This window comes from Myotis daubentonii, chromosome 16 (assembly GCF_963259705.1).
Source record: "Myotis daubentonii chromosome 16, mMyoDau2.1, whole genome shotgun sequence".
NCBI lineage: Eukaryota > Metazoa > Chordata > Mammalia > Chiroptera > Vespertilionidae > Myotis > Myotis daubentonii.
The window spans coordinates 35,144,696-35,163,951 of record NC_081855.1 but is presented as its reverse complement, the minus strand read 5'-3'; the positions used below and the strand labels follow the sequence as shown (position 1 = coordinate 35,163,951).

At 40.7% G+C, this 19,256-nt stretch overlaps 2 non-coding genes across 2 annotated transcripts; both read left to right on the top strand.

The window, feature by feature from the left end:
* Positions 1 to 10,667: 10,667 nt before the first annotated feature.
* Positions 10,668 to 10,808, top strand: LOC132219501 (U4 spliceosomal RNA). Its single transcript, XR_009449497.1, has one exon. It is a non-coding gene; the product is annotated as a U4 spliceosomal RNA (small nuclear RNA).
* A 2,517-nt stretch (positions 10,809 to 13,325) lies between these two features.
* Positions 13,326 to 13,466, top strand: LOC132219503 (U4 spliceosomal RNA). The gene has a single exon (XR_009449499.1). It is a non-coding gene; the product is annotated as a U4 spliceosomal RNA (small nuclear RNA).
* Positions 13,467 to 19,256: the final 5,790 nt, after the last annotated feature.

Here is a 19,256-nt window from a genome sequence, read left to right as displayed (position 1 = left end):
TTGTTCGCGACCCACAGGTGGAGAACCGCTGCCTGAATTCAAATGTGAAGTTCCTGGTTGGCAGAGAGGGAGAAATTTCCCTAAATCTAGGAGAGGGCAATAGGAGGGAAGAAAGAGAAAAGGGCTATAAAGGGCTGTCATGTGACTCAGTAAAGGTGGAGTTGCAGATAAAATGGAGTTTCAAATACTTGCATAAGTTTCAGGTAAATTTTCCTTCTAAAACCAAAAATTAGATTTCAGTTTTACTCTGACATTTCTCAAGAGAAGATTTCAAGGATCTTGTCTATAAGTGTTCTATGTCTGAGGTCAAGGAATGCTTCTTAACCTTTGTTTAAAAGATTTGAGGTCACCCTGGTTTTGCTCAGAGGATAGAGCTTTGGCCTGCGGACTGAAGGGTCCCAGGTTTGATTCCAGTCAAGGGCACATGCCCTAGTTGCGGGCTCAATCCCAGTAGGCAGCCAATCAATGATTCTCTTTCATCATTGATATTTCTATCTCTCTCCCTCTTTCCCCCTCTCCCTTCCTCTCTGAAATCAATAAAAATATATATATTTTTTAAAAAGACTTGAGGTCAAGGAATGCTTCTTACCTTTGTTTAAAAGATTTTCAGATATTTTCATTGCTACTCTTATGGATGTTGAGAAACAGTCAAGTTTTATACTCTTTGTGAATAATAAGGCACCTACTGAATTCTCATATCATATGAAGCATTTTTAATTTAGTGATTTTCCTGTTGGATATGAGTATTCTATGATGTTGGTGGGTGGGCATGCTAATTATTAACTTCCCATCATTACCTTGCACCTGAACCTTTATTCTGTATACGTTCCCAAAATATCTTACTATCATAATAGCTAATAACTTGCACAGTATGATAACATAAATTGGAACAAATATTTTCCTCTTAATAACTGTATTGTGATTAATTTGGAGGGAAGCAGAAAAGACAAGAGAAAAGAGAAAAAATTACTTTGGAGTCATTAATGGCCATTTTAGCTGTTTTGTATGGTGAGTGGAACCAAGTGGAGGTTTGGGCTCACGCTATTATCCTCAGTGATTTTCTTATATAACTCGTTATTATAATGGAAATCATACTAGTTCTGTCCACCAGGGGGCATTTCACAATAGAATGTAGAAAATTATGTTGCAAGATTCGCTCTTGCCTAATTAGGGAATGATGCAAAGTTATAAAGTTGACATCCAGTTTCAGAGAGGGTATTCCCTTTCTGAAGAAACCAGGCCCTTTGAGGACACTTGTTAGTAGAAAACAAAGATATTACATATTGTGAGGATGTAAGAGAGATTTCTGTGAAACTCCACAGTGAAACTCTAGTGTCATCCGGGTTCCAGGTCTTAGGATAGGATAGACTTGATGATCCTGATTTTCTGAGGCGAGCAGGCAGGTTTTGTTTGGTTAGGAGTACCTGAGCTTCCGCTTCTCTCTTAGGCATTAGTTCTAATGCCTTGATCCAAAACAGAGAATTTGCTTATTGCCTCACAGAAATCCTCACCTACCCTGAATGGACAGAAAAGTACCAAGTTACCTCTAGCGAATCAGCAAGAAAACAGACACACAAATCAACCTTATGCAGACTAGATGGGAGGTTTGTTTGTGGATCCTCCAGTACTGAAGTACTTATTGCTTTTACCTGCTTGGCATCTGTGCCATCACTTTCTTCAGGTAGCAGACTCATCCTCTAGGCAGAGAAAAGGCATGCCAATGATAGGCCAATCCTAACACCTCACCCACAGAGAGTAGGCCACCAGTGGTCATGGGCACGTAAAGATTCTAGTCCCCAAGAATTGCAATCTTGAATGGAGACATGTAGCAACAATTTAGAATGAAGATACCTTATGAAAACATCCTAAAGAGAAGTTCTGTGAAGTGCCTGGGCTGTTCTAGTATCTATTCTTTCCAATCTAGGTAGAGCAGTTAGACAAGAAATAAAAGGTACCGAAATTGGAAAGGAAGAATTAAAACTTTCTCTATTTGCAGATGGTATAATCTTATATGTAGAATTTCAGGATACAAAATAAACATGCAAAAATCAGTTGTATTTCCAGACCCTAGCTATGAACAATATAAAAAGGAAATTTAAAAAAACAATTCCAATTTAGTCATGGGGATGTATATACAGCATGTGATTATAGTCAATAATACTGTGTTCATATTTAAAAGTTGCTAAGAGAGTAAATATTTTTTAAAAGTATATTTTTATTGATTTCAGAGAGGGAGAGAGAGATAGAAACATCAATGATGAGAATCATTGATTGGCTGCCTCCTGCACACCCTCAACCAGGGATCAAGCCCAGAACTGGGGGAATGTGCCCTGTCTGGAATCAAACCGTGTCCTCCTGGTTCAAAGGTTGATGCTCAACCACTAACTCTGGCTGGGCAAGAGTAATTCTTTTTTAAAATTTATCTTTATTGTTGAAAGTAAAAGAATAAATCTTTTAAGTCCTCATCATAAGAAAAAAAATTGTAACTATGTACTAGTATAGGGATTTATTGTGGGGATCAATGTATACAAATATCAAATCATTATGCTGTATACCTGAAACTAATGTTATATATCAATTATACCTCAATAAAAATTGCTTGTATATATACACTCTTAATTAAAAGCAAGCTAGAGGGAAACTAAGATGGCAGCATAGATAAACACTGGGAAATTGCTGCCTCCCAGAACAACTTCAAAAAAACAACATAAAGACAAAACGGACATCATCCAGAACTACAGGAAAGCTGGCTGAGTGGAAATTCTACAACTAGAAGGAAAGAAAAGCACACTGAGAGCCAGAGGAGCTGCGGAAGTAAAGTGCAGAGGTACGGAGGCTCGCGCGAGCAGAAAGGGGCTGGCACCTGAGGACGCGGCTGTCTTTTTGAATCGGGAGGGAGTCACAAGCTCCCGACTGCTCTGAACTCCAGTTCCAGGAAGTCTCTGGGGACCCAGGACTCATACGGGGAGAAACTGGACTGTCTGGCAGTGGGCAGAACTCGGAACTTGAGGGTGGCTTTCCCTCAGAGGTGCTTGCAGCAATTACCAGGACACTGAGACGCGCAGCCCCTTAGGGCAGGGCTGAGAATCCGCCATAGCTGCTTGCTCCTCCCTTTGATTCCCTGAGACCCCGCCCCACCCAGGCTGCAGCAGAGGCTTTTGCATATGAATGCCCCGGCCCTTTGCAGTCTGAAAATTACCTAACAAACTGCAGCTGTGCCAGACAGACCCAGAACTTCCAAGAGAAGGCCCAAGGCCCCACAGTGGCTTGCATTGCTTCACAGCTGGGCTTCATCAGGGTACCTCCAAACTCCAAAAAAGTAAGGGGAATCTGCAGATCTCTCCATAGCTCCTGCTGGGTAGCCTCAGGCAGAGGCTAAATTAGCACCTCCTTAGATCCAAGAGCCAGTGTACCCAGTGGTCAGAGGGGGACCATCCAGATTACAACTCCTCAGACCCATAAGGGACACTCAGGGTGCAGACTCAGTGAGCACCAAAACCCCACTGAAGCAAGTCTTGCCCCAGAAGGGTGTCTTCAGCACAGAAGTTCTCCCACTGCAGACACAGCTGATTCTCACTGCCAATTGGCCTGGAGGTCAATTCCTCCCAGTGATCCTACAACAGTCAAGGCATAACTACAATAAGACTGTACAAAAAGCCCACAAGGGGGTACACCAAGAGTGTCCATCTCAGGTAACTGGGGAGGCTGAGCCACTGGGCCCTACAGGACACCTAGCACACAAAACCACTCTACCAACACAGGGAAGCATAAAAAATGCGGAGACAAAGAAACAGGTCACAAATGACAGAAATGGAGGAAAGCAAACGACTGGATATAGAGTTCAAGGCCACGTTTATAAGGTTTTTCAAGAATTTTATGGAAACCGCCGATAAATTTAGTGAGACCCTCGATAAATCTAGTGAGACTCTCGAGGATATGAAAAAGGACCAACTAAAATTAAGCATACACTGACTGAAATAAAGAACAATATACAGAGATCCAACAGCAGACAAGAGGATCCCAAGAATCAAGTCAAAGATTCGAAATACGAAGAAACAAAAAAGACCCAACCGAAAAAGAAAAAAGAAAAAAGATTCCAAAAATATGAAGATAGTGTAAGGAGCCTCTGGGACAACTTCAAGCGTACCAACATCAGAATTATAGGGGTGCCAGAAGAAGAGAGAGGGCAAGATATTGAAAACCTATTTGAAGAAATAATGATAGAAAACTTCCCCTACCTGGTGAAAGAAATAGACTTACAAGTCCAGGAAGCGCAGAGAACCCCAAACAAAAGGAACCCAAAGTGGACCACACCAAGACACATCATAATTAAAATGCCAAGAGCAAAAGACAAAGAGAGAATCTTAAAAGCAGCAAGAGAAAGACAGTCAGTTACCTACAAGGGAGTACCCATACGACTGTCAGCTGATTTCTCAACAGAAACCATGCAGGCCAGAAGAGAGTGGCAAAAAATATTCAAAGTGATGAATGCCAAGAACCTACAACCAAGATTACTTTATCCAGCAAAGCTATCATTCAGAATAGAAGGTCAGATAAAGAGCTTCACAGATAAGAAAACACTAAAGGAGTTCATCACCACCAAACCAGCATTATATGAAATGCTGAAAGGTATTCTTTAAGAAGAGGAAGAAGAAAAAGGAACTCTTACCATTTGTCACAGCATGGATGGAACTGGAGAGCGGATAAATACCACATGATCTCACTCATTTGTGGAATATAATGAACAACATAAACTGATGAACAAGGACTGATCCAGAGACGGAGAGGCATTGATTGGACTGTCGGGCCTTGGAGGGAAGGTAGGGGAGGGTGGGGGTAAGGGGGAAAGATCAACCAAAGGACTTATATGCAAGCATATTGGCCTAACCAATGGACACGGACAACGGGGGGGGGGGGGTGAGGGCATGAGCGGGGGGGGGGGGGCGGGGCGGGGGGGTAGAGGGTAACATGGGGATAAGGACACATATGTAATACCTTAATCAATAAAAAATATATTTAAAAAAAAAGCAAGCTAAAAAAAAAAAAGAGAAGAATTTCATTTATAATAGCAACAGAAAGAATAAACTACTTGGGAATACATTTAACCAAGGAGATGCATGACTTGTATATTGAAACTATAGAACATTGCTGGATGAAATTAGAGACGTAAATAAATGGAAAGTCATCCCATGTAAGATATCAGCACTACTCAAAGTGTTCTACTGATTCAGTGTGATTCCTAACAAAATCCCAATTTTCTTTTTGCAAAAATGGAAAAAAAAGTAAGTTTATTTTATCCATTCTAAATTTTCCAATATGATCACATTTAAAAACTATTTTTTAGATCACATAAGGAATCAGTGAAACACAAATGTTACTTAAAAATGACTTTATGGAAAACAGTATTAATATTTTCCTCAAAAATATTAAACATACAATTACCATATGATCCAGCAAGTCCACTTCTGGGTATATACCCACAAAAATTGAAAACAGGAACTTAAACAGATATTTGTACTCAGCAGCATCCTTCATTATAGCCCAAACTCGAAGCACCCCAAGCGTTCATCTAAAGGTGAATGAATAAACAAATGTGATATACCAGGTATGTGTGTATATATATGATTTGTTTATTCAATATGTGTGTGCAATAGAATATTATTCAAAAAGGAATTAAGTTCTGCCCTGGATGGTGTGGCTCAGTTGGTTGAACAGTGTCGCATACACAAAAAGGTTGCTGGTTTGATTCCTGGTTAGGACACATGCCCAGGTTGAGGGTTCAGTACGTGGTGGGGGTGTGTACGGGAGGCAACCAATCAATGTTTCTCTCTCACATCGATGTTTTTCTCTCTCTCTCCCTTCTATCTTTTTGTTTTTATTTTTTTTAGTTTTTCAAAATTTATTTAATAACCAATTTAAGTTAGATTTGGGTTGTTACAATGAAGTCTTTTTTTTCTTCTTTTTTTGGTGGTAACTTTACTTATTTATTTATTTAAATTTTGTTTTATTGCTTAAAGTATTACAAAGAGTAGTACATATGTCTCCTTTTTTTTTCCCCTTGACCTTTCCCCGGCCTCCTCTACCCAGTGTCTTGTGTCCATTGGTTATGCTTATATGCATATCTTTTCGTTTTTATAGTTAAATTGTTTAACCAGAGCAGTGTTACAATCCTAAATTAAAAGAGCCCCAATGTTTGCAACATGGCCTTGCTTCCATTCCGAACCTGCCTTTTTTATCTGTAAAAGGACAGCATTTCATTTAAAAGGACTTAAAATGGAGTGACTGATCTCATCACCCGTGGTTTTATGCAAACAATGAACTCCCTGAATGGATATTACTTCAGCATCGTCTCCCTTATATCTTAAAAAAAATATTTTTAAGCATATTTTAAAAAGAAATGAAGTTCTGATACATATAACAACATACATGAACCTTGAAAACATGCTAAGTGAAATAAGTCAGACACTAAAGGAAAAAATATTGTATGATTGTGTATGATTCCACTTATATGAGGTACCTAGAATAGTCATATTTATAGAAACTGAAAGTAGAATAGAGGTTGCCAGGGGTTGGGAGGGTGAGAGAATGGGGAGCTATTGCTTAATGAGTAAAGATTTTCTGTTTGGGATTATGAAAAGTTTTGGAAACAGTGGTGATGGTTGCACAATATAGTGATTATAATTAGTGCTGCTGAGTTGCATGCTTAAAAATGGTCAAAATGAGGAAAAAAGATAACTATTTTTTCCAAGATTTGTAAGCTACTTCAACATCTAATTTCTCTTTTGTCTCTTATCATGTAGCATTTTTTATTTTTAAATCCAAAGGAATTTAATGCAATACACCATCACTACTTTCCCCTTAAAGAATAGGAATCCTGAATGATCATTAGATAAGCCTTTATATTTGTGGATTTCAGAGATCCATAATGTCTATTCAGTAGATTTTATAAGGAAATGGCAGAGGGCAGACTAGGGGTTATCAGGACGTGAGGGAGGAGAGGGGCTCTTCAGAAAGAAAGGCTGTGCTCTTCTAAGTGAAAGGGACATATGAGAAAATTTTACTCATATATAACAGTATTAGAAAATAGGCGCCTATCAATTGTTACTATTTCAGGGAGGATGGCGGGGACCCCAAAAGATTTAACGAAGGAGAAGTCAAGTAGTAATCTTAGAGGTAGCTGGATCTCCCTTGAAAAAGCCAAAGTACAGGGAATTGGTGAAAGGCCTTGGCTGGGTTGCTCAATTGGTTAGAGCATCGTCCCAATATACCCAGGTTGTGGGTTCATCTCCTGCCAGGGCACACACAAGAAGCAACCAATGAATGCATAAACAAGTGGAACAACAAATCAATCTCTCAAAATCTCAATCTCTATCTCTCTCTCTCCATTAAAGACAATGCCACTGCAGCACCTCTTGTGAATGAATTGACCATCACTTCATCTTTTCATCACTCACTGAAATTTCTGAGTAGGAGCACTTGTTTGGCCTTGTGTTCTGGCTGCTGAGAAGGGGAAAGACGAAGGAAAGATTTGCCTCTTTGGTTTCTGTAGTGGGAGATGAGCTGCTACTGCTCGCCATGAAAGAGGTTGGATGATGAACGGGGGTTGTGGGGAGCTTACTTGTCTGGAATAACCATGACAAATTTTGTTTTTCTTTTTCTTTTTGCAAAGAGAGAAAAGTAATTCAGATGCTATTGTCTGCAAAGTGGAAGTTTATATGCAAGGTAAATTTTTCCTCTCAGGCCCTGGGAAGTTAATGTCACAACTTCTTATTGTGGACCTTATCCCAATTGAGTTTCTTTTTTTAAAAAAAGAAAAAATGTTTTTATTGATTTCAGAGAGAGGAATGGAGAGGGAGAGAGAGATAGAAATATCAATGATGAAAGAATCGTCAATTGGCTGCCTCCCACACAGGAAATCGAACTGTGACCTTTTAGTTCATGGGTCAATGTTCAACCACTGGAGCCACACCACACTTACCAATTGAGGTTTTTGTTTTTGTTTTTTTAAAAATATATTTCTTTATTGATTTCAGAGAAGAAGGGAGAAGGAGAGAGAGATAGAAATATCAATGATGAAAGAGAATCATCGATTGGCTGCCTCCTGCATGCCCCCCACTGGGGATCAAGCCTGCAACCCAGGCACGTGCCCTTGGCCAGAATCGAACCTGGGGCCCTTCACTCCGCAGGCTGACGCTCTATCCACTGAGCCACGCTGGGCAGGGTAGTTTTTTAAAAAATTTATTTATTAACTTGGGAGAGAGAAACATTGATTTGTTGTTCCACTTATTCATGCATTCATTGGTTGATTCTTGTATATATGTACCCTGGCGATTGAACCCACAGCCTTGGCATATGGGGACAATGCTCTAACCAACTGAGCTACCCAGCCAGGGCCTCCCAATTGAGTTTTAACTCAACAGGTGGTGTGCTCTGAGTATACGGAATGGACTGATAAGACTTATAGTAAATCTAAAACAAGCTCTTTCTGGTGAGAACCAAGATGGCGGCATAGGTTAACGCCGGAGTTTGCTGCTTTGAACAACTACTTCAAAAGTGAAACCAAAAAACGGAAGGGACATCACCCAGAACCACAGGAACGCTGGCTGAGTGGAAGTCCTACAACTAGGAGGAAAGAGAAACGCATACGGACACTCAGAGGAGGCGCAGTGCTGAAGTCAAATTCTGAGGTGCGGAGTGCGCGGAGCGGGCTGGCGGCGGAGGGCGCGGTTGTTGTTTTCAATCGGGAGGGAGTTACAGACTCTGAGCACCAGATCCGGGCGAGTCTTTAGGGACCCAGACTCAAACGGGAGAAGCGGGACTGCCTGGCTTCGGTCAGAGCGAGTGCAGCTTTCTCTCCGAGCTTTGCAGCGGGTGCTGGGACTCAGAGAGGCAGAGCCCCTTGGGACAGGACTGAGAGCCGCCATAACTGCTCTCTCCGGCCCACCCTGTTGATCCTGTGCGACCCGCCCCGCCCAAGCCCTGCACAGAGGCATTTGCCGGATAGCCTCAGGCAAAGGCATTTGCCGGATAGCCTCAAGCAAAGGCTAGATTAGCACCTCCCTAGAGGACAGAAGTTCTCTCACTGCTGACACAGCTGATCCTCATAGCCACTTGGCCTGGAGGTCAAAACCTCCCTGGAATTAGCTACAACAATCAAGATTTATCTATAAGACTGCGAACAAAGACCACTAGGGGGTGCACCAAGGAAGCATAACAAAATGCGGAGACAAAGAAACGGGACAAAATTGTCAATGGAAGAAATAGAGTTCAGAACCACACTTTTAAGGTCTCTCAAGAACTGTTTAGAAGCTGCCGATAAACTTAATGAGATCTACACAAAAACTAATAAGACCCTCGATCTTATATTGGGGAACCAACTAGAAATTAAGCACACACAGACTGAAATAACGAATATTATACAGACGCCCGACAGCAGACCAGAGGAGCGCAAGAATCAAGTCAATGATTTGAAATGCGAGGAAGCAAAAAACATCCAACCGGAAAAGCAAAATGAAAAAAGAATCCAAAAATGCGAGGATAGTGTAAGGAGCCTCTGGGACAGCTTCAAGCGTACCAACATCAGAATTATAGGGGTGCCAGAAGATGAGAGAGAGCAAGATATTGAAAACCTATTTGAAGAAATAATGACAGAAAACTTCCCCCACCTGGTGAAAGAAATGGACTTACAGGTCCAAGAAGCTCGGAGAACCCCAAACAAAAGGAATCCAAAGAGGACCACACCAAGACACATCATCATTAAAATGCCAAGAGCAAAAGACAAAGAGAGAATCTTAAAAGCAGCAAGAGAAAGAAACCGAGTTACCTACAAGGGAATACCCATACGACTGTCAGCTGATTTCTCAACAGAAACTTTGCAGGCCAGAAGGGAATGGCAAGAAATATTCAAAGTGATGAATACCAAGAACCTACAACCAAGATTACTTTATCCAGCAAAGCTATCATTCAGAATTGAAGGTCAGATAAAGAGCTTCACAGATAAGGAAAAGCTAAAGGAGTTCATCACCACCAAACCAGGATTATATGAAATGCTGAAAGGTATCCTTTAAGAAGAGGAAGAGGAAGAAAAAGGTAAAGATACAAATTATGAACAACAAATATGCATCTATCAACAAGTGAATCTAAGAATCAAGTGAATAAATAATCTGATGAACAGAATGAACTGTTGATTATAATAGAATCAGGGACATAGAAAGGGAATGGACTGACTATTCTTGGGGGGGAAAGGGGTGTGGGAGATGTGGGAAGAGACTGGACAAAAATCGTGCACCTATGGATGAGGACAGTGGGTGGGGAGTGAGGGCGGAGGGTGGGGCGGGAACTGGGAGGAGGGGAGTTATGGGGGGAAAAAAAAAAGGAACAAATGTAATAATCTGAACAATAAAGATTTAATTAAAAATAAAATAAAAACACAAGCTCTCAAATAGAGAAAAAAATAAAATAAAATAAAATAAAATAAAATAAAACAAGCTCTTTCTTGAACTCTCTTCACTGACCCCAACAATGCTCAAATTCTGCTATGTTGGTACCTAACCTGTGGATTTAGATTGCTTCAGATTATTGAAAATCACTATTTTTTAGGAAATGAAGTTTTGTGGAGTAGGGACTTATGGTGAAACATTTTTGTGTGTCCTAAAACTCAGGAAAAAAACTTTGTACAGTGGTAGTATTATAGTCAATGAGGTTTATTCAACATATGATTATTGCTAACTGAAAACTTTTCCCAATACTCCATCATGACGACTTGACATATAGTCAGCATTGGCAATTTTTGACAGTCTCAATAGAGACTGAATAAAAAAATAAAAGTAAAAATTCAGGAAAAGTACAGAATTGGTTTGGAATATTCTGGGAGGAGCTGGCAAGTCCACAGTGGGCCTAGTGGAAGACGAATAGAGCTGCAATTGTCAAAGAAAGAACCCTGACAATAAGCTGGCACCTCTCCAGTTAGAGCCCTCAGTAAGAATTGGGAAAGGAGAAATTTGGGGATTTTAATTCTTTGGGAGTAAGAAGGGGGAGATCTATTTTGGAAATAAATATCAATTTCTCTCCAAATATAAGGGAAAGAGACCATTCTATTAAATTTCAAATGTTATGATTTTAAAAAATAGCTGGCATAGTATTATTTGGGTGGTGTCATCCAATAAACAAGATTTGAAAATTTAATTGAGCAGGAAATAAGGTGTGAGATTTCATGTAGTATATAATGTGGCTGTTGGATAAAAAGTGAATGTTCTGCTTTGACCCATTTCAAAGCTTTAGAGACCAGTATGAAAGAGGCATTCATAGAGACCTTGAGGAGCTAGACTACTTGTCTTAGTTGCTTTAGGCCAGTGTCTGGGAGGCTGGCCCAGGATGTGTGGGCAGGACTAGTCTGACATTACCTTGATCTCCTCCCCTGGAACATCCAAAGGGTACACTGTGTTCCAGAAAAAAAAATGATACAAAATGATCAGCACAGAACAAATTCTGAAAAATTTTCCTACAGGACTGCAAGTCTGATGAGATACTAGAAAACATTAAAAGCACGAACTGAACAAGTAAAAATTTAAGCTACTTACTCATAGGCTAAATAAAAATCACCATAAATACAAATGACAAATTAGAAAAAATATATTTGCATCACTTGATAAAGGGTTGATATTCTTAATATATATTATTAGAAGTAAGTCATTCCCTGGGTTGGGGGGGACAAAAATATAAATAGGCAGCTCATAAAACAAAATAAACAAATAGCTAATAACATGAAAAGCTTTTCAACTTCACTAATAATTTAAAAGTACAGATAAATTCAGCAGTAAGAAAAAGTTTATACCTACTAGAGAGGCAGCAATATAAAAGATCAATTACACCCAATGAATTTCCACGTTATGGAAATTAAGCAATCACATCTTGTTGGTGAAAATGCAAATTGTACAGGTTTTTTTTTGGCATGGTTATATGACAATGCCCATCAACCTTTACAATGTGTATTCCTTTTAAAGCATCTAGTAGCTCTATTAGAAACGTACCTTACAGATGTATTCATACAAATAGAAAAAGATAAATGTACAAGGTTGTTCATTACAGAAATATAATGGGAATAAATACCTAAGTTCAACGTAAGTATCTAAACCAAAGGGAAACATTTACATAAAATGGTAAACATCTCTCTAATGGAAGACTCTGGAGCCATTAAAAATAATGAGATTGAGGTCTGGCCGGTGTGGCTCAGTGGTTGAGCATCGACCTATGAACCAGGAAGTCATGGTTCAATTCTAGGTTAGGGCACATGCCCAGGTTGTGAGCTCGATCCCCAGTAGTGAACATGCAAGAGGCAGATGATCAATGATTCTCATCACTGATGTTTCTATCTCTTTTTTCCTCTCTCCTCCTCTCTGAAATCAATAAAAATATATTTTTTAAAAAGAAAAATAATGAGATCAATATCATTTTACTGCATTATTGTTCAACTTAATAAATTATCGCCGAGACCGGTTTGGCTCAGTGGATAGAGCGTCGACCTGCGGACTGAAAGGTCCCAGGTTCGATTCCGGTCAAGGGCATGTACCTGGGTTGCGGGCACATCCCCAGTAGGAGATGTGCAGGAGGCAGCTGGTCGATGTTTCTCTCTCATCGATGTTTCTAACTCTCTATCTCTCTCCCTTCCTCTCTGTAAAAAATCAATAAAATATATTTAAAAAATAAATAAATTATCACAAAGTCCTTACACCCATTAACAGCCCAGAGCCCCCTAATGTATTCTCCTAGTCCTCTCCAGAGGTAACCACTTCCTGATTTCTATTTCTATAAGTTAGTGTTGCCTGTCTTGAACTTTAAATAAATGTAATCATTCAGTATATTTTCTATCCTGTCTGGCTTCTTTGGTCATGATTTTTGTGAGATATATTCACATTGAATGTTGCTACAGTTTGTTCATTTATGTTGCTATCTGGCATTTTTATTAAATATACAAAATTTACCCATTCTACAATTGGGTTGTTTCTAGTTTGGGGTTATTATGAATAAAGATCTGTGAATGCTTCATTTACATGTTTTTTTAGTTCACGTATGTCTTTATTTTGTTGGATATATATATCTAGGAGTAACACTATTGTGTTTCTATGTGTATATTGTTTTTGTAGATGCTGCCAAACAATTTCCAAAAATGATTAGGCCAATTTATATTCCCACCAGCAACAAGAGTTTCAGTTGCTTATATAAATGTACAGAAGTATATTTACTCTGCTTAACAATAATTACTTCTGTGGAGTGTGATGAGGGAAGAATGGAGGGCTATATAGCTTTTACATTTAAGTACTTAGTGTTTTTTTGTACAGTGGTAGTATCATAGCCAATGAGGTTTATTCAACATGCGATTATTGCTAACTGAAAACTTTTCCCAATACCCCATCACGATGACTTGACATATAGTTGGCACTGGCAATTTTTGACAGTCTCTATGAAGACTGAATAAAAAAATAAAAGTAGCCCTAACCGGTTTGGCTCAGTGGATAGAGCGTCAGTTTGGGGACTGAAAGGTCCCAGGTTCGATTCGGTCAAGGGCATGTACCTTGGTTGTGGGCACATCCCCAGTAGGAGGTCTGCAGGAGGCAGCTGATCAATGTTTCTCTCTCATCGATGTTTCTAACTCTCTATCCCTCTCCCTTCCTCTCTGTAAAAAAATCAATAATATTTAAAAAAAATAAAAGTAAAAATTCAATACAGAATTGGTTTGGAATATTCTGGGAGGAGTTGATGCCTCAGGTCCTCTCTTTGGTGTCCTTTCTACAGGGCAGCTTGAGTATCCTTACAACATGGTGGCTGGCTTCCCCCAGAATGAATGATTCAAGGAGAATGTCAAATGAAAGTTATGTCCTTGGAAGTAACATACCATCATTCCCACCATATTCTATTTGTTAGATGTGAGTCACAGTAGAGGAAGAGAGCTTCTCTTTTCCAATAGTTTCTATTTTCTTTGCCAGGTTAGGGAACTTTTCAGTCATTATTTCTTTTCTTTTCTTTTTTAAAATATATTTTATTGATTTTTTACAGAGAGGAAGGGAGAGGGATAGAGAGCCAGAAATATCGGTGAGAGAGAAACATCGATCAGCTGCCTCCTGCACATATCCCACAGGGGATGTGCCCGCAACCCAGGTACATGCCCCTGACCGGACTCGAACCCGGGACCCTTCAGTCCGTAGGCCGACGCTCTATCCACTGAGCCAAACCGGTTTCGGCCAGTCATTATTTCTTTAAATAGGTTCTCAATCCCTTGTTCTCTCTCTTCTTCCAGTTATCCCAATGATGCAAATGTTGTTATGCTCAATGTTGTCCCAGAGGTCCCTTACACTATCTTCATTTCTTTAATCCTTTCTTTTTTTTTTCCTGTTTTGTTTGGGTGTTTTCTGCTACCTTGCCTTCCAAATCACCAATTTAATCCTCTGTTTCATCTAATCTCCTGCTAATTGCTTCTAGTTATTATATTTTTATTGATTTCAGAGAGGAAGGGAGAGGGAGAGAGATAGAAGCATCAATGATGAGAGAGAATCATTGATCAGCTGCTTCCCGCATGCCCCCTACTAGGGATCAAGCCTGCAACCCTGGCATGTGCCCTTGAGTAGAATTGAACCCAGGATCCTTCAGCCTTCAGGCCAAAGTTCTATCCACTGAGCCAAACCAGCTAGGGTTCTAGTGCATTTTTAATTTTAGTTATTGGTCTTCATTTCTGACTGGTTCTTTTTTTATGGTTTTTATGTCTTTTTATGCTTACTAGCTCTTTGTTGAAGTTCTCACTAAGTTCCTTGAGCATCTTTATAACCAGTGTTCTGAACTCTCTCCCTTTCCCTTCCTTTCTGAAATTTATTTGTAAATTTTTATTTGCTAGAAATTTATTTCATTGTGAAGCAGCAAGTGTCAGATAAGTAAGGATAAGTGTTAAATAGAAAGTGGGAAGTGGGAAGTGCCGGGAGCCGGTCCATGCTTGCTGTTTCAAGGGACCTGGCATATATAGCATACGGTTCTTAATATGTTTGCTCACCTTCTTGGCGCTGTGTTTTAAGCAAGGTCACCTCTCCGAGAAAGGTTGAATCCCCAGGTAGGGATTTTCCCCTGAAGTTAGGGAGGGGATGAAACTCCTTAACTAAGTGCCAGGCGGGTAGTTAATCAATTTAACTACAAACAATCATGCTTAAGCTACATAATCTTTACTCCCTGGAATGGAGATAAGAAACGCCCTAACCTTTGTAATAGAGATTGACAGGATTAGAATCAACTGGTATAAATACAGATGCAACAAGACAACAACAGACAGAATTCAAAAGTCAGCAAGAGACAGAATTCAGAAGACAGAACTTCAGACACAGAACTGAGAACACAGGGCTTGGAAGACAGGACAAAGAGAGACAGAGCCTAGGCACAGAACCTACACAGAACGTTCTCTAGAGACAGAAGAACTTCGCTGGCGAGAGCATGCCGGAGGATCCTGGACAGGGACTGGCCTCGGAGCCTGGAGGCAGAGCCTGGCAAGAGATCAACTGAACACTGTCTCCATGCCCTTCCTTCTTCGCCGACTCCGTCCACACCTTTGGGGACCCCTGGACCCGCTGGGGTTGGACCCCGGCATCTGGCGCCCGAACAGGGTTCCCTTAGGTAAGCCCCCCCACACTCGGGATGGATAGGACTCCACCATAGGAAAAGGGTGGATAGTCTTCGCCTACTCCGTCCACACCTTTGGGAACCCCTGGAACAGGATTCCCTTAGGTAAGCTGCCCCATTGAGAACCTCCACACTCGGGACGGATCAGACTCCACCATAGGAAAAGGGTGGATAGTCTTCGCCGACTCCGTCCACACCTTTGGGAACCCCTGGAACAGGATTCCCTTAGGTAAGCCCCCCCCATTGAGAACCCCACACTCGGGACGGATAGGACTCCACCAGGGTGCTACAGACCCCCCTATAGAGGATAAGTAGGGTAAGAAGGTGGATAGTACAGAACTTAGATTGAGAAGATGTGCCATACTGAGTCCAAAGACAGAAGACTCTGTATTGATCCTTAGATTGAGAAGATGTGCCATACTGAGTCCAAAGAAAGAAGACTCTGTATTGATCTTTAGATTAAGAAGATGTGCCATACTGAGTCTAAAGAAAAAAGACTCTGTATTGATCTTTTAACATATATGCTTGCTAGCAGAGGAATTAAGGTTACTCCTAGTCAGACAGAACGTTTTATACAAGAAGTATGTCCATGCTTTTCTGAGGAAGGAAAGGTAAATGTAATGGCATGGGAGAAGGTAGGCCCAAGGAGCCTTATCCTTAACCCCACTGCAGCCTTTCTACCCTGGGAAAGTACAGGATTGGCAAGCTCTCCCTGGGATGATAGATCAGGACTCAGGTAATAGCGGAAAGCGCCAATCCTACTCTTAAAATGGATATAAGAGAGCATTTCAGGTTTTTCTTTTTAATGCTTGCTTTTAAAAAATAAAAAAGGGGGAATTTGCCGGGAGCCGGTCCATCCTTGCTGTTTCAAGGGACCTGGCATATATGGCATACGGTTCTTAATATGTTTGCTCACCTTCTTGGCGCTGTGTTTTAACCAAGGTCACCTCTCCGAGAAAGGTTGAATCCCAGGTAGGGATTTTCCCCTGAAGTTAGGGAGGGAATAAAACCCCTCAACTAAGTGCCAGGCGGGTAATTAATCCCTTTAACTACGAACAATCATGCTTAAACTACATAATCTTTTCTCCCTGGAATGGAGATAAGAAACGCCCTAACCTTTGTAATAGAGATTGATAGGATTGAATCAACTGGTATAAATACAGTTGTAACAAGACAGAAACACTCAGAGCTTAGAAGAGAATTCAGAAGACAGAACCTACACGGAGCCTAGAGACAGAAGAACTTCGCTGGAGAGAGCATGCCAGAGGATCCTGGAGAGGGACTGGCCTCGGAGCCTAGAGACAGAGCCTAGCGGGAGAACATGGCAAGGGATCCTGGACTGAACCTGACTACAGAGATTGGCAGGAGAACCTGACTGGAACCTGGACACTGAACCTGACTGGAGAGCCTGGACAGAACCTGGCTGGAGAACCTAGCGAGAGAACATGGACACAGAGCCTCTCTGGAGATCCAGACCAGAACTTGGCTGGAGATCCGGGCTAGAGATCCTGGCTAGGCTGCTGATCAACTGAATACTATCTCCGTGTCATTCCTTCTTCGCCGACTCCGTCCAAACCTTTGGGGACCCCTGGACCTGCTGGGGTTGGACCCCGGCAGGGAAGAGATACAGTATTGACTCTAAGTAGACTCTGATTAGTTAAGAATAGATATTATTAGCCTTAGAGAAAACACTGAAAAAATAATAGCTAAGAAGCTAGTAAAAAATAAAATATTAAAAATATTAGATTATTCCATTTAAATAAAATTCTAAAACAGACAAAAATAATAATACTAGAAATTACATCAGTTGCCTGAGATGGGGCAGTTGTGGAGATTGACTACATAGGGACACCATGGAACTTCTGGAGAAATGGGTAATGTACACCTTGATTGGGATGGTAAGTAATATAAATGTGTATATTTGTCAAAAGTTATCAACCTGTATACTTAACATGTATGACTTCTATTGTGTATAAGTTATGCCTTAGTACATACTTTTTTAAAGTATTGTGTCTTTGACCCAGTAAATACACTTGGTGACTTCAGCTTTGGGAGACATCTGTACTTTTTGCTTGCCAGACATCCCTGACCTCATCTTTTGGTAACACCACTTGATCCCCCCCCCCCCCAACTCTTAGGTAACAACCCCTTTCCTATTGTATGTAATCTTCGTGAATAGTCAATTATATTGCCTTGTCTTTCCTGGTCCAACCTCACCAATCAGACTCTCTATTCCTGGAATTTGAATCTTGAGTCACGTGGTCCACAGACCAAAATTGGTCCATGCTTATCATTGGTATACTTTTCTTCTTTTGAATCTTTTTTTTTTAAATATATTTTATTGATTTTTTACAGAGAGGAAGGGAGAGAGATAGAGAGTTAGAAACATCGATGAGAGAGAAACATCGATCAGCTGCCTCCTGCACATCTCCTACTGGGGATGTGCCCGCAACCCAGGTACATGCCTTTGACCGGAATCGAACCTGGGACCTTTCAGTCTGCAGGCCGACGCTCTATCCACTGAGCCAAACCGGTTTTGGCAGCCTTTTGAATCTTAAGATGTTCTTGACAGATTTTTGTCTCCATCCTTGAAGGTACTCTCTGATACATTGGAACTATCAGTCCCTGTGACAGGCTGTCAGCAGCCATTTCTGGGAGGTTGACTAAGGCTCTTAGGCACACAGAAATGATTCTGTTGTTCTGAGCAACTCAAAGCCCTTCATAGATGCTGGTTTCCCTCAGGTAATTAAAGACAGTCATTCTATTATTCCCATATCATGCTGGGGGGCCTGTGATGTTATCAAAGACCCATCTGCGTGGGCCTATCAGGCAGTTGTTCCCACTGTTCATTCGTACTGCCTTTCTGAACTCTACTTATGAAAGTAAACCCTCTGCACTCAGATGCTCCCAAATATATATATATTTTTCATTCCTACTTTAGGACCCATGCAGAGGGTGAAGGATAGTGGTAGTGAGGAGCAGGGTGTAAGGTACTTCCTCTATAATTACATTCCTATACTTTCTACTTTGGGCTTTCCCCCTTCTTCCTCCTTTCCAGGGAAACTGGCTGGTGTAAGGCATGGGGAAGCCTATTTATCAAATCTACAGTATTGTCTTTGCATAAATGTTCTTTCCGTTTCCCTTCAGGGCCTAGACTTTTGAAAAGCAAAAGCAAAGAAAAGGCTCCTTGTTTCCCTCTTCTGTGTTCTCTAACTTAAAACAAATGGGTATAGAACTATTCTATCTGCTGCCTCACTGGGGGGAAGGGTTACTATCCATATTTTAAAACTAGTATCTTACCACATAAACAAGATGTATATGTGGTAAGATAGACATCCTTATACTAGTACATGTCTATTTGAACTTGTGAAGAAACATCTATAAATGAAGTTGGCATTTGCAAAAAGACTGGCAAATGAAAGGGTATATTAACTATTGCTTCTTAGGACCACATGGGGGTGTTATGTATGTTTATGAAAACAGTAGAGATCAAGAAGAGGGGGAACATACCGGTAGATAGATAGCAGTCTGGATTAAATTTGGAGGCAGAATGCCACGTGTAGCAAGCAGGGTGAATTTAAAGGGGCCAAGACAAGATGGAT